The sequence below is a fragment of the Harpia harpyja genome, chromosome 14 (assembly GCF_026419915.1).
Source record: "Harpia harpyja isolate bHarHar1 chromosome 14, bHarHar1 primary haplotype, whole genome shotgun sequence".
Classification (NCBI taxonomy): Eukaryota; Metazoa; Chordata; class Aves; order Accipitriformes; family Accipitridae; genus Harpia; species Harpia harpyja.
Window position 1 is genome coordinate 14,171,533 of NC_068953.1, and position 11,253 is coordinate 14,182,785.

Genomic DNA, 11,253 nt, shown 5'->3' on the forward strand with positions numbered 1-11,253 from the left:
TTCCTCCTCTCTTGGTACGTGAAATCACAGTATTCCAAAACACTTTTTAATGTTCGTCCCATCTTGAAAGACACCTACCTTGGGTAGAAAAAATCTGACCTTAACGAGAGATGGACTATGTCCATGCCTACAGATTGCAATACAGAAACACTGAAATCAAACAAGGAAACACTTAGGATGAACACACAGAAAATCTGTTTTTCCTAGGGGTGATTTGAGATTGTGGATGAACCCTCATGGAAGTGAGGCATGAAAAAGATAATACAAGATAACCCACAATAGTGCTGTATGTAACTGCAGGCACCTTACTCTGTTGTCAGGACATGTTCTGGGCATTCAAACTGGTGTTTGGATCATGAGTAATTTCTAACAGTACTTAAGAAGATTACAGCCACAGCTCAGACAAAGGATGATATGCATGTTCCTTCCACTCGCAGCATTCAAAAGCAAGGCATCAAAACTATATTAATCAGCTGATATTATGGCACCTCTGTTATCTATCAGTGATGGCAACTGATCAACATGCTTTCAGACCTTTTCCAGGGGAGCAGTCACTTTCTCAGGCTTACACTATACTAGAAACTCCGATTTCCCATTGCTCCAAATCCTTCTCCTGCTTCAACTCCTTCTACCACCTGTTGTCTCTCTTTTTGCCTGTTCTACCCAGAGACCACCAAGCCTTCTCACCCCACTCACCTGCTCTGTAACAGGAGCCCCTCAGCTGCTTTGGTGAATGATGGAAATGGCATTCTTAATGTCACGTCCTCATCCAGGGCCCACTTTCCAGTTCTCTTCAGTTGATGCTTGCTGGAAAGATAGGAGGGGCCTAAGTAACTGTGCAACTTTGACATTCATTCAGCACCTGCCTAGGTATTATTTTTTACCTTCTTCTCCACAGCTAAGTGGTGCTGAGCTATCTTTGGAGTCCCAGTTGCTCTCTTCCTGCTCTCTCTTGTGAAAGACATAACAAGTGTGAAACATTATACATACTTATGTGGCAGACTTCTCTATACCATTACGCTATACCACAAATGCATTACAAAAACTAACCTTGGAGCAGAGTCAAGAGAGTACAATTAGGAGACAGAAAGATCTTCACAGTCCTTCCATGCTTTGGTGCATGGGACAAGGTAGTTTTCACAAGTAACTTCTAGCCCCAGAAATGCTACCTTACCTTTGCCATGGCCAACGTCATGAAGGGCCAAAATTGCCCTGTACCCACTCTGTATATCTCCCCCTCAGTATTTTTAAGTTTCTGGTAGTTCTGTTCATCAATCTGTTTTCCTCAAAAATCAGTTAGTATCTCTAGTCTTATCTCATGCTCATTATGTGATTTATTTTTAACTACATAGCACAGCACCACCACTTTGGACTAGACACTTCCTGCAGGGAATACTAAAAGCATGTATTTCATTACTCAACAGGAGAAAGACAGGTTTTAATAAGGAAAGTGTGTCCTACCATCTCCAGAGTCCAGTGCCCAGCTGCACCTTAGTGTTGGGAAGTGTTGGGATGAGAAGTCTTGCTCTGAACGATCAGTGTTTCAGCAATTCTGTTTCTTTGGCACTAGCATTCCTGGGAGCACTTGTTTTACACAGAGGGCAGCAGAAATGCTGCTGCAGCAGAGGCTGGGCATTCCCTGTCAGGTGGCTCATCAAGATTCCACAGGGTGCACTGATGCCTCCAGCATGCCTTGCTCATACTGAGAGCATGGTCGACAACAGCACTTGCAAACCACAAATCCCATGGGGAACATTTTTTAATAAAATAATCTGGTGCATCAGGTAATCCAAAGAAGTACAAAACTCAATTTAACTGGAAATGTTGGTGTGTTTGTCTGTGTTATCTGTGAGCTTTTTAATGTAGCTTATTACAAAGCAGATATGTCTCTGCATGTCTGACTGTTTCAGTGTTTGCTGCAACATTTCCAACAGCTTCAATGTTGGTGACATTGAAAGTGACAAAATTTGAAAGTGACAAAAACCATCATTGAAGAGTGGTGCCATTAACTGCATCATTGGGACTAATCTGTTTCAATGTGAGAAAAGGTTCTAAAGATGATCCAAATGGTCACATCTCAAGCATCAATATGTGTCTATATATTTATATGTCTATTATAAGCATTTTATGAGCAGCAGGCCTGTGTGAGAGAATGCATAAGAAACAGTAACAACTGAAGTATAAAAAGATCGCTAAAGGAAAACAAGCAGAAAGGCTAAGCATTTTGTGCTGGTTTTTACTTCAGGAGGGAGGAAGTTTCCAGAAAGAACATCTATTAATCTAGTGATGGCTGACAACAGCACTTGCAAGCTGCGAATCTAATGGGGAATGTTTCTCAAATGAAGTGTTGCACTGAATAATCCATAGATTCATAAGATCTGGCCACTTTATTTGGTTTGGAGGTTTTTTTGAGACCTTGATAGTTTTAGTTCTTTCTGAATCACAGTTTAGTCTTTTATCTGACAAGATTCATGTCCGGTACAGCTAAGTGCAAAGAAGAAAACCTTATTCATAGTGGAGGAGTAAAACTGCTTCTGTGAATAAAGTTGGCAATGGCTGTCTGAAGACACACTGGTTCTTACGTTGACCATTCAGAGACATCTACTCTGCTGTGATAGCGAAGGTGCTGCACCAAGAATAATTTTTATCAATGTGTTTAAATGAAAAATTATTTTTAAATGAAAGCAGCTTGTGGAGCTAGCTCTAGATTACCAGAAACCCCTTGGGAGTCTCTTTTGAGTTTTTTGGTTGCAGTGAAGATTTCAGGAGCATTTGAAAACCAACAGATGATCAGGCTGTAAAGAGAGCACACAATAAAATAAGACCTCTGCAGAAAAGTTGATTTTTCACTACAGAGCAATTAGGGATGTTCCCACTTTTTTTATACAAGATATTTTGGAATAAACTGAAGAGTAACAATGCACCAGGAAGAGATGATACTCACCTGATATTGCTAAATGAATTAAAATCTGAAGAAACTAGATTATTTTCTGGGGCATATAACCAGTGCTTAAATCAATGCCAGAGAAATGGAAATGGTAAATGTAACATCAGGCTTTAAAAGGGACTCAGGAGTGAATCGAGAATACACATGAGCACGTGTGATTTCTATATCAACAGATACTGCTAAAAAAGGAAGAAAGAAAATACACTGCATAAGTACCAGCACAGCTTTTGTAGAATAAAGTCATGCCTTACAAGCCAGCAAGTGTGTGCAAAAAGGTGTCTGAATCAACGCTGGGTGCCTCAATGCTCACACTGAAGCAGTGCTAAGACTGCCTTGCTCTTCTGTCACCACATGTATTGATAGGCACCTGCATTTGGGTGGGGCATTGTCAACATGATCTCATCACAGGAACCTCAAATATGGAACAGCAAATGCAACAGTTCAGAGTGCAGTATAACATGGGCTGGACGTTCATTGTGAAGGTGCCTTTAGATATGGTAAAGACAAAATTGCACTTCTCTCACTCACTAGTAAGCCTCTAAATCCATACCAGTTGGCCTTGTGGCTTGCATACTCTTCAGTACTGGCACACCAGCTTTCAAGAAGACCTTACTTCTCACTTTTCTGCCACTAAGGCAGGCATACAAATCAGAGCAGTGCAGGGCATGGAAGAAGGTCATTGCTAGTCAGTGCTTTCTGGAAGTATGCCTCTGCTGGAAAAATTTAGTGGCAGCAACATGAGGTTACTGCCACATCTGTGGTTGAGGCCAGATCCACTCCAGCGCAGAGCTATGCCTGTTTAGATCTAAAAAAATTTAAAAATGTTATCAAGGAAAATAGAATTGTCCATTGATGGTAGCTCATCATCTTTCTATTTAGATGAGAAAGATTCGTCTACACCACTGTTACTTTCATCCCAGGCCTAAGATCCTTCTGTTTGCCCGGGACAATAGGATTCAATGTAGGCACTTCAGTTGTTAAGAAAGTTCAAAGTAGAAGAGGCTATGAGAGATAGGCACCCTCTTTTTGGCAAAGTTATTTTTAACTTTGTCAGTTCCTTTAAGCAGTTCATATGCAGTATCAGAAATAGCTGTGTTTCTCTACGTAGGGCAGAAGCTTGAGATAAGAATTTGCTTAATATTGCTACCAAAGCACCTCACAACCATTATCAGAATTAATCAAAGTCTTGAGTGTGGATCAGCCTCAAATATTTTCAAATCAATGTTACTAACATTAGTAGGGATTTCTGTCCTGACAAGTACATGGAAAAGATTGGCAGGAATGGGTTCCCAGCAGAACAACTTCAGAAAGGATGTATATATAAGTAGCCCAGAAATAAAGGGAAAAAAAAAAAAAAAAGAAAAAAAAAAGTACAGAGTCCACACTGGGAAGTGTGGGGTACAATAAGAAATCAAAATGAACTGCACCTTAAGAAAGGAATTAAAACAGAAAGCATATACATAAAACAAGAATAGATAATTAGACTCTATGAAATGAAACTAGGCAGAAATTAAAGATAAGTTAGTACAGTCTCTGGGTTGAAGAGCAGCATAGGCTTGCTCTTTGGTCAGTACCAAATGACCTTCTGACACTAAGGAAAAGTTTGTTGGGCATAATGCAGCCACAGTACAAATTTGCTGTACAACTCCTGCAACCAGACAACATTATCACAAAAGATCTGGGAAAGAAAATCCCATGGGATACCCATACAGACATGGCCAAAGGCTGTGATTTCTAACTCACAGATGTGTGAATGGACCAGGGTCCAGGTGGTCCAGTTCCTTTTCTGAACTGAGGAAATGAGTAATGTCATAGTATTTGGGGGATCAGGCACAAGACAGATGCCAATACACATCAGGCACTAACCCTGTCTGAAAATGGCAGGAATGGCCGGACCTCCATCAGGAATGTACACACTGAAGCCAAGTCCAACATGAGAGGAGGAATATTCAACCCCAGTTCACTTACTTCTTCACATGATCCTGTCATCTAGCCCTTGCTGAACAACGTGGAAGAGTTTTATCCACATGAATGAGAACAACTGACCCATCATGCAGTACAGTTAAGCAACAGCATGCCTATCTTCGCTCTAGAAAAGCATGCCCAGAACAATGTCAGATCTGGTGACAACTGCAAAAAAAACACAGTCATCAGAGCATTGGAGCCACTGGGGCCCAGACATAGAAAACACTTCTGGAAAAATCACAGGCTTCAGGTTTCTGCAGGTTTCAACAAGGCATAACTCAAAGGAGTTGGGGAAGCCAGTATTTTGCACGAGAGAAATAAAAGCAATGGTTGTTAAGAGAACTGTAAGAGAAAACATTGAACCACACCCTAAAAATGATATCTGTAAACAAAGCAGCAAAACATTGCTTTGTACAATGGCAGTAGGTAGTCAAACACAGGTTACCTGAAAGGAAGAGGGAAAGTCCTCCCATTCCTTCAGGTATCTAACACCTGTCCAGTCCCTCTTCAGGAAAGATTTCTAGAGCTGTGTTCTTACAAGCCATTAGGAACACATTATGTGGCCTGCAGAGATTGGGATCCAGGGACAACTACTAGGCACACTGAGTGTCTATGCCCAGATGCAGGCAGGTTCACTTTGTACATACATCTATCTATATTGCCACTACTGGACCTTCATCCTGAACTGTCAGAGGGGATCAGGATGAGGCAGCTTATGCACCTTGTATCTGTGTGAAGGCTGAGTGTGTTCACCTGTGCTGATCTGTGCAGCCAGCTGTGTATATATGTACATATGTGTTGCATATGTGTGCTCCATGTGCATGTGCCCTCTGGGAATACATGCTCAGCCTCACTACTTGGTTCGACCTGGGCTTGGAACCGTGGCTGTCAGATTCAGCCCTGTTCCCTGACAAGAAACACCTCTGGAACAAAGCCAGCAGGGAAACTGCTGTTAAAGTGGAAAACAGTCAGGTATTGAGCAATGTGAGGTGGGGAAAAGAGTGTTTCCCTACTGGACAGCCAGCCTGCCAGCTGACCCCCTTCAGCTGGCAGGGCTGCAGGGGTATTTGCTGCTCAAAATATTCTGGCAGTGTCTGAGATAACAAGTGAATGACGAGCATATTTGGAAAGGTCCTCTGGCTGACCTGGCTGGGAAGGCACAAACTTCACTATTCCTTTTCTATATTAGCCACGTGTTACTTGCTCAGCATTGACAAGGAGGAAGCTTGATGGAAAGCAAATTGATCAAAATAAAAGGGAGAGGAACCGACCAAAGTGGTATGTTTGTGATCAAAGTGTCCAGCCCAATATGCCCTCAGAGGACTATTGGTAAAAGCCTTTTGCCATAGGCCAACCAGCCTTGTTCATTTGGGACATTTCCCAGCAGGAGAGATGGCATAGCATTTGGGTCAAGGCAATAGAAAATGCAGGTGTGTGGGGGAACCCTTGTACATTGCCACAGAGACACACACACACATGCTCTCTTGCACACTTGTGTATAGCCTAAAAAGGGGTCTTTTTTGTCATTTGCAATTTGAGAGTCACAATTCAAGAAACACCAAGAAACACCTTTCCAGCATTTTCTTCTCCAAGTCTTAAGGTCAAACCCCTCCCTTTCCTTTCTCCTCTCTGAGAAAACAAAGCTGTGCTGGTATCAGTATCCTGTCTGTACACCGTCCTGGCTCTGAACGGCTTACTCTGTGCATGCCTCCCTCCTACCGCACTGCATGGTTGGCCTGTGCTGGAAGTAGCCTGAATGCTTTGCATAATGTGGAAGCCAAACTCTTAGGTGCCAAACTTCCTTGTTATGCAGATAATCCACTGTTTAGTAGATGCCATGCTACAGGCTGTTCCCAAACAATCCAAGTAGGCACTGCATGTGTGAATTGTTTCCTGGGCATGTTAACAAGCCCTTTGCCCCTGGCAGGACTGCCCTATGGACATCTCAGCTGAGGACATGAAGGAACTGCTGCTTTGGCAAGAGTGAACTGATGGAAGCCCAGCACCTTTCCCTGAGCTAAGTGCAAGCCACTGTCAACAACAGCCCAGTCTTCTCCAGTCCCTGTGGTACATTGTCAAGGTCTTGATAACACAACTCACCTTTCTGCAAGATTCTGTGACCACTGAGCACATGCTGTTTTCTCTGGCACTGATGTAGCATTCCTGGCTGAACAGAAGGAGGACAGAACTCATCTGAGCATGAAGTAGGTTGCTAAGTGAAATCTTCCATAACATCTGGATATAGAGGATAAAACTTACCACCATAATTTTTCTGAGTTAGTGCCTCTCAAGACCTCTGATATTGAAGACTTGGAGGACAGAGATGCTGCTGCAGACACTTCTCATGAACCCAACACATGATGATCCTGGTTCACTATGGAAATCTGATGCCACATAGGAGATCTCCCTCCTGTTGTATTACACAGAGAACAGGTAAGTGTCGCGTGAAAGGGTAAAGTAATTTGGCAGAACATAAACCACCTTGTGTTCCAGCTTATCCTCAGATATCAGAGGGGCTGGGGATGGCTAGGTTTAGACTCTGAGTGATACCCACTTTGGCACTACTAGTCCGGTTGCATTCAACTTATTGAACTCTCACAGTTACGGATGACTAATAGTGCACTGCACTTTCAGCTTAATTGTGCTCCACGGGCTCACATGGCCAGACAGAGAGTTTGGCAGCGCCCAATGAGAAACTTTTACAGGTAGCTTAACAAATAGTGCAGTTTATTAAAGCAACAGAAATACAGGTTCTTATGGAGTGCCAGTGATAAATACACTGTCTGCAAAGCATGTGCAAATGATAATACAGTTGACTACAAGCACATAAAATTATGAAAGAAAAGAGCTCTAAAGAATTCTGTTTCCTGGGGAAGCACTCGGTATAACCGAGGGTTCGAATCTTACCCAATAGGCATCCCTATGGTGGAGGGAAGGGAGGTTCAGCCTGTCGACTGATCCCAGAAGTCAGCGATGTCCTCCCGACTTGTCTATGATGGTATCTTTCCTCAGTAGTCTTACTCTTTTTGGGTCTTCTTATCCTATTTTTCCTTTTAGGTGGAGCTTGAGTGATTCTAGTCATACATACCTTTACTTTGATTAGTATAAAGTTCTCTCACCTTGCTTTTAAAGTATATGCTAGAAAAAATTCAGAGCACATGCTCCGTGGGGGGGTGGTTGCACCTTGGAGGTGGGTAACTTTTGGGATGGAGGTGTGTTTTGGTATTATAATAATATTCTAATGAGCAAAGCTCACACAAAGGACAGCATTTTGTCAAAATATGACATACTATTGGCCCAGGGTGGCAAATAGGCAGCTTATCAGTACCATAGTACCATGAAGTTCCCATCTCTGCAGTGATTCACAGAGCCTGGCCACGGAGTCTTCACTCTGCTCCACTCTCCATGCTGGTTTGCAGGTAATGTTGTCTAGGGAACCACTGTGGAGTGGATTCCTTGCATACCAGTTGCATTCCACCCTGAAAGCTTCTTCAATGTTATACCTTTCCTTAATGTGTGAACAATGCCGTACCTTTAATATAGGTTTAATTTCTAAGTCACCTCCAGTAATTATTCCACAGTAAGTGTTAGTCCAACAGGATATAAGGACACTTCTTCTGCAGTTCCACAGCCACAGTTCTACTGCCAAAGAAGGAAATGAGTCCAGCTCCCAGTGTAAAAGCAGCAGTGGAGAAATCTCTCTCTGTGGAACAATTTTATCATGTGAGGAGAGGAAAATGTTTAGTCTCTGGCACACAGGAACCTCTTTTCTTAGCAGAGAGCGCTATGAATGTTGTTTCATATACTTATGAGAGAACCGGGATGATGAAACAGAAAAAAAGAGTGAACATGGTCATGGTCAACCTTGTCCATAGTTCTCTGAGGAAAAACTAGTCTGTCTACACATTCATCCAGAGATTCCCTCCCAGGAAAGCTTCAGATTCTGCACAGCAACGACAAGGCCAATCCCGAAGAGAAATGTTGGAATACCATAAATGGTGTGGTACAGGCATATGTGAGTATGGCTGTAAGGAGAACCATCACTTTAAATTAACTTCTAACATCCAAAACAAATGTATAAATCCCCAAGTTCTTATATTTGGCCCAGATCATATTCCCTGTGCAGCTGGTGGAGCCAAATGCTTCACTTACTCCCCAGAGACAGCTAACCTCCCCCTCAAATTTTACAATGTCAGCAAAAAATTAGATTCTTTCTTCTGAAACCTGACTCCTGAGAGCAGTAATATCAATAACCATAAAAATAGGCACTTCAGCTGGGGTCCTCAGAAATGTGTTTGTATTGGAATTGCTGAGCCAAGAGATTTTCATACCAAATCAGGCTCAGCTGGGTTCTCCCAGTATAGGTGAGTTCATTTTGAGGAGAACATCATACACTTAATGTATGCTGGGGAGACAGACAACTTTCTCATCTCTTCAACACAAACATGAATCAGAATGAGAGGTATTTTCCAGCACTCCGCAGAGGTCCCTCCCACTGGAAAGAGCATTCAGTGTCATCTGGCACAGGCATCTGAAATGTCCTTCAGCACTTGAAAATGCCCAGTCAGCCTTGGGCCCTTCAAGCTGGAGAGGAGACAGCCAGCACATGTAAGATAAGGTCTGTAAAATCAAGAGAGGACAGTGAGAGGGAGTGAATGGATGACTGAATTTCCCTGCGCAAGAAGTAGGGGCATCAAGTGAAATTAGCAGGTGGCCAAAGACAGAAGGAAGGGATTTTTCAAAACACTCATAATTAATCTGCACAGCTCCTTACCACCAAGGGAGTGGATGCTGAACGTTTCCATTCAGTCAAAAAGCTGCCACACAAATTCATGGGAGGAGAACCAGATGCCCACTCCTGACTCCACACACAACAAATGCATTGGGATTAGGATGTGCCTGAGCCAGGAGCACTTGGGGAATGGGGCAGTGTTCAGGGAAAGCCTCAGCACATCTGTCCGTTCTCATAATTCCCGTACTTTGTCAGCCTCAGACACCAGCAAGGCTCTCAGCCACTGCCAGGGAGATACTGCTCTGGGCTGGCCTTTGGGCTGACCCAGAGCTACTGCCATGTCCTGACGTGCCTGTCACCACCAGCCGACACGCAGCAGCAAGGCAGGTGGGTCCACCTCAGGGTCAGCACCTGGCAAAGAGGCCATGCCATGGAGAGCCCGAAGCCCAGGTGCTGCTGCTCCAGTGCCGGGGCAGGCTCTGGTCCCTGGGAGGGGGGATGTCCCTCTGTTTGGACAGGCTGGCAGGCTGAGCACAGGCAGCATCGGACACAGCCACTGCTTGTGGCTCTGGGCAGACCGCGCACCCAGGAGGCAAAGCACTCTGTGCAGCCATACCATGGCTGCTGAGCCACAGCCTCAGATACTCAGTGGGTTCAGATGCCGAGGTGTGACTGCAGCAGAGCTGGGCCTGCTCACAGCTGAGCAAATCCCACTCATGGGCTGCTACAGGCAGTGGGGACACACCAGCAGGGCTTTCAGCAAAGCTTCTGGAGTTTATTATAGATCCTGGGTTACTTCTTCAGTTCCTGGCCCATAACCGCAGTGTTAATGCTATCTGACTAGCAAGATACAAGGTAACTTGGGTGTGCCATGCTGTTATTGCAGGTCTGTACTGCAGTCTGCAATGTCATGCAGAGGTGCCTGAACCAGCTGCATGCTGCTTCTTGCCTAAGTAGAAGAGCCTTGCTGTGCTGCTTAGCCTGCTCTGTAGCTGGGATCATGAAATCATACAGAATCACTGAGATTGGAAGGACCTCCACAGGTCATCTAGTCCAACACCCTACTCAAAGCAGGCCTAATTAGATCAGGTTGCTCAGGGATTTGTCCAGTCAAGTCTTGAACACCTCCACAGATGGAGCCTCTCTCGGCAATCTGTTCCTGCCTTGGATCACTCTCATGGTAAAAATAATTTTCCTTGTATCTAATCTGAATTTCCCATGTTCCAGCTTGTGTCCACCCTTTCTCATCATATCAGATAGCTGTAGATATCAGTAATGTCTCCCTTTAGCCTCCTCTTCATCAGATTGAACAAACCCATTTCTTTTAGCTTCTCCTTATACATCATGTGCTCCAGTCCCCTGACCATCTTGGTGGCCCTACAACTACAAAACAGTCCTCAGAAACCAAATTCTCACCTAGAGTTATTTGTAACCATGTTATGTTCTTGGCATTTTTACAGTGCTTTTTTAAAAGCAGGTTTTTAGATCAAAACATTCTTTCCTTCCACTGGAATAAACCCTCCTCATGTATCCTTTTTCACTGAAAGTTTTGTTTTGACTAGACTAGACAAACCAAGCTCTTTTGTTTCCTACTGCTTAAGTCAGTAGT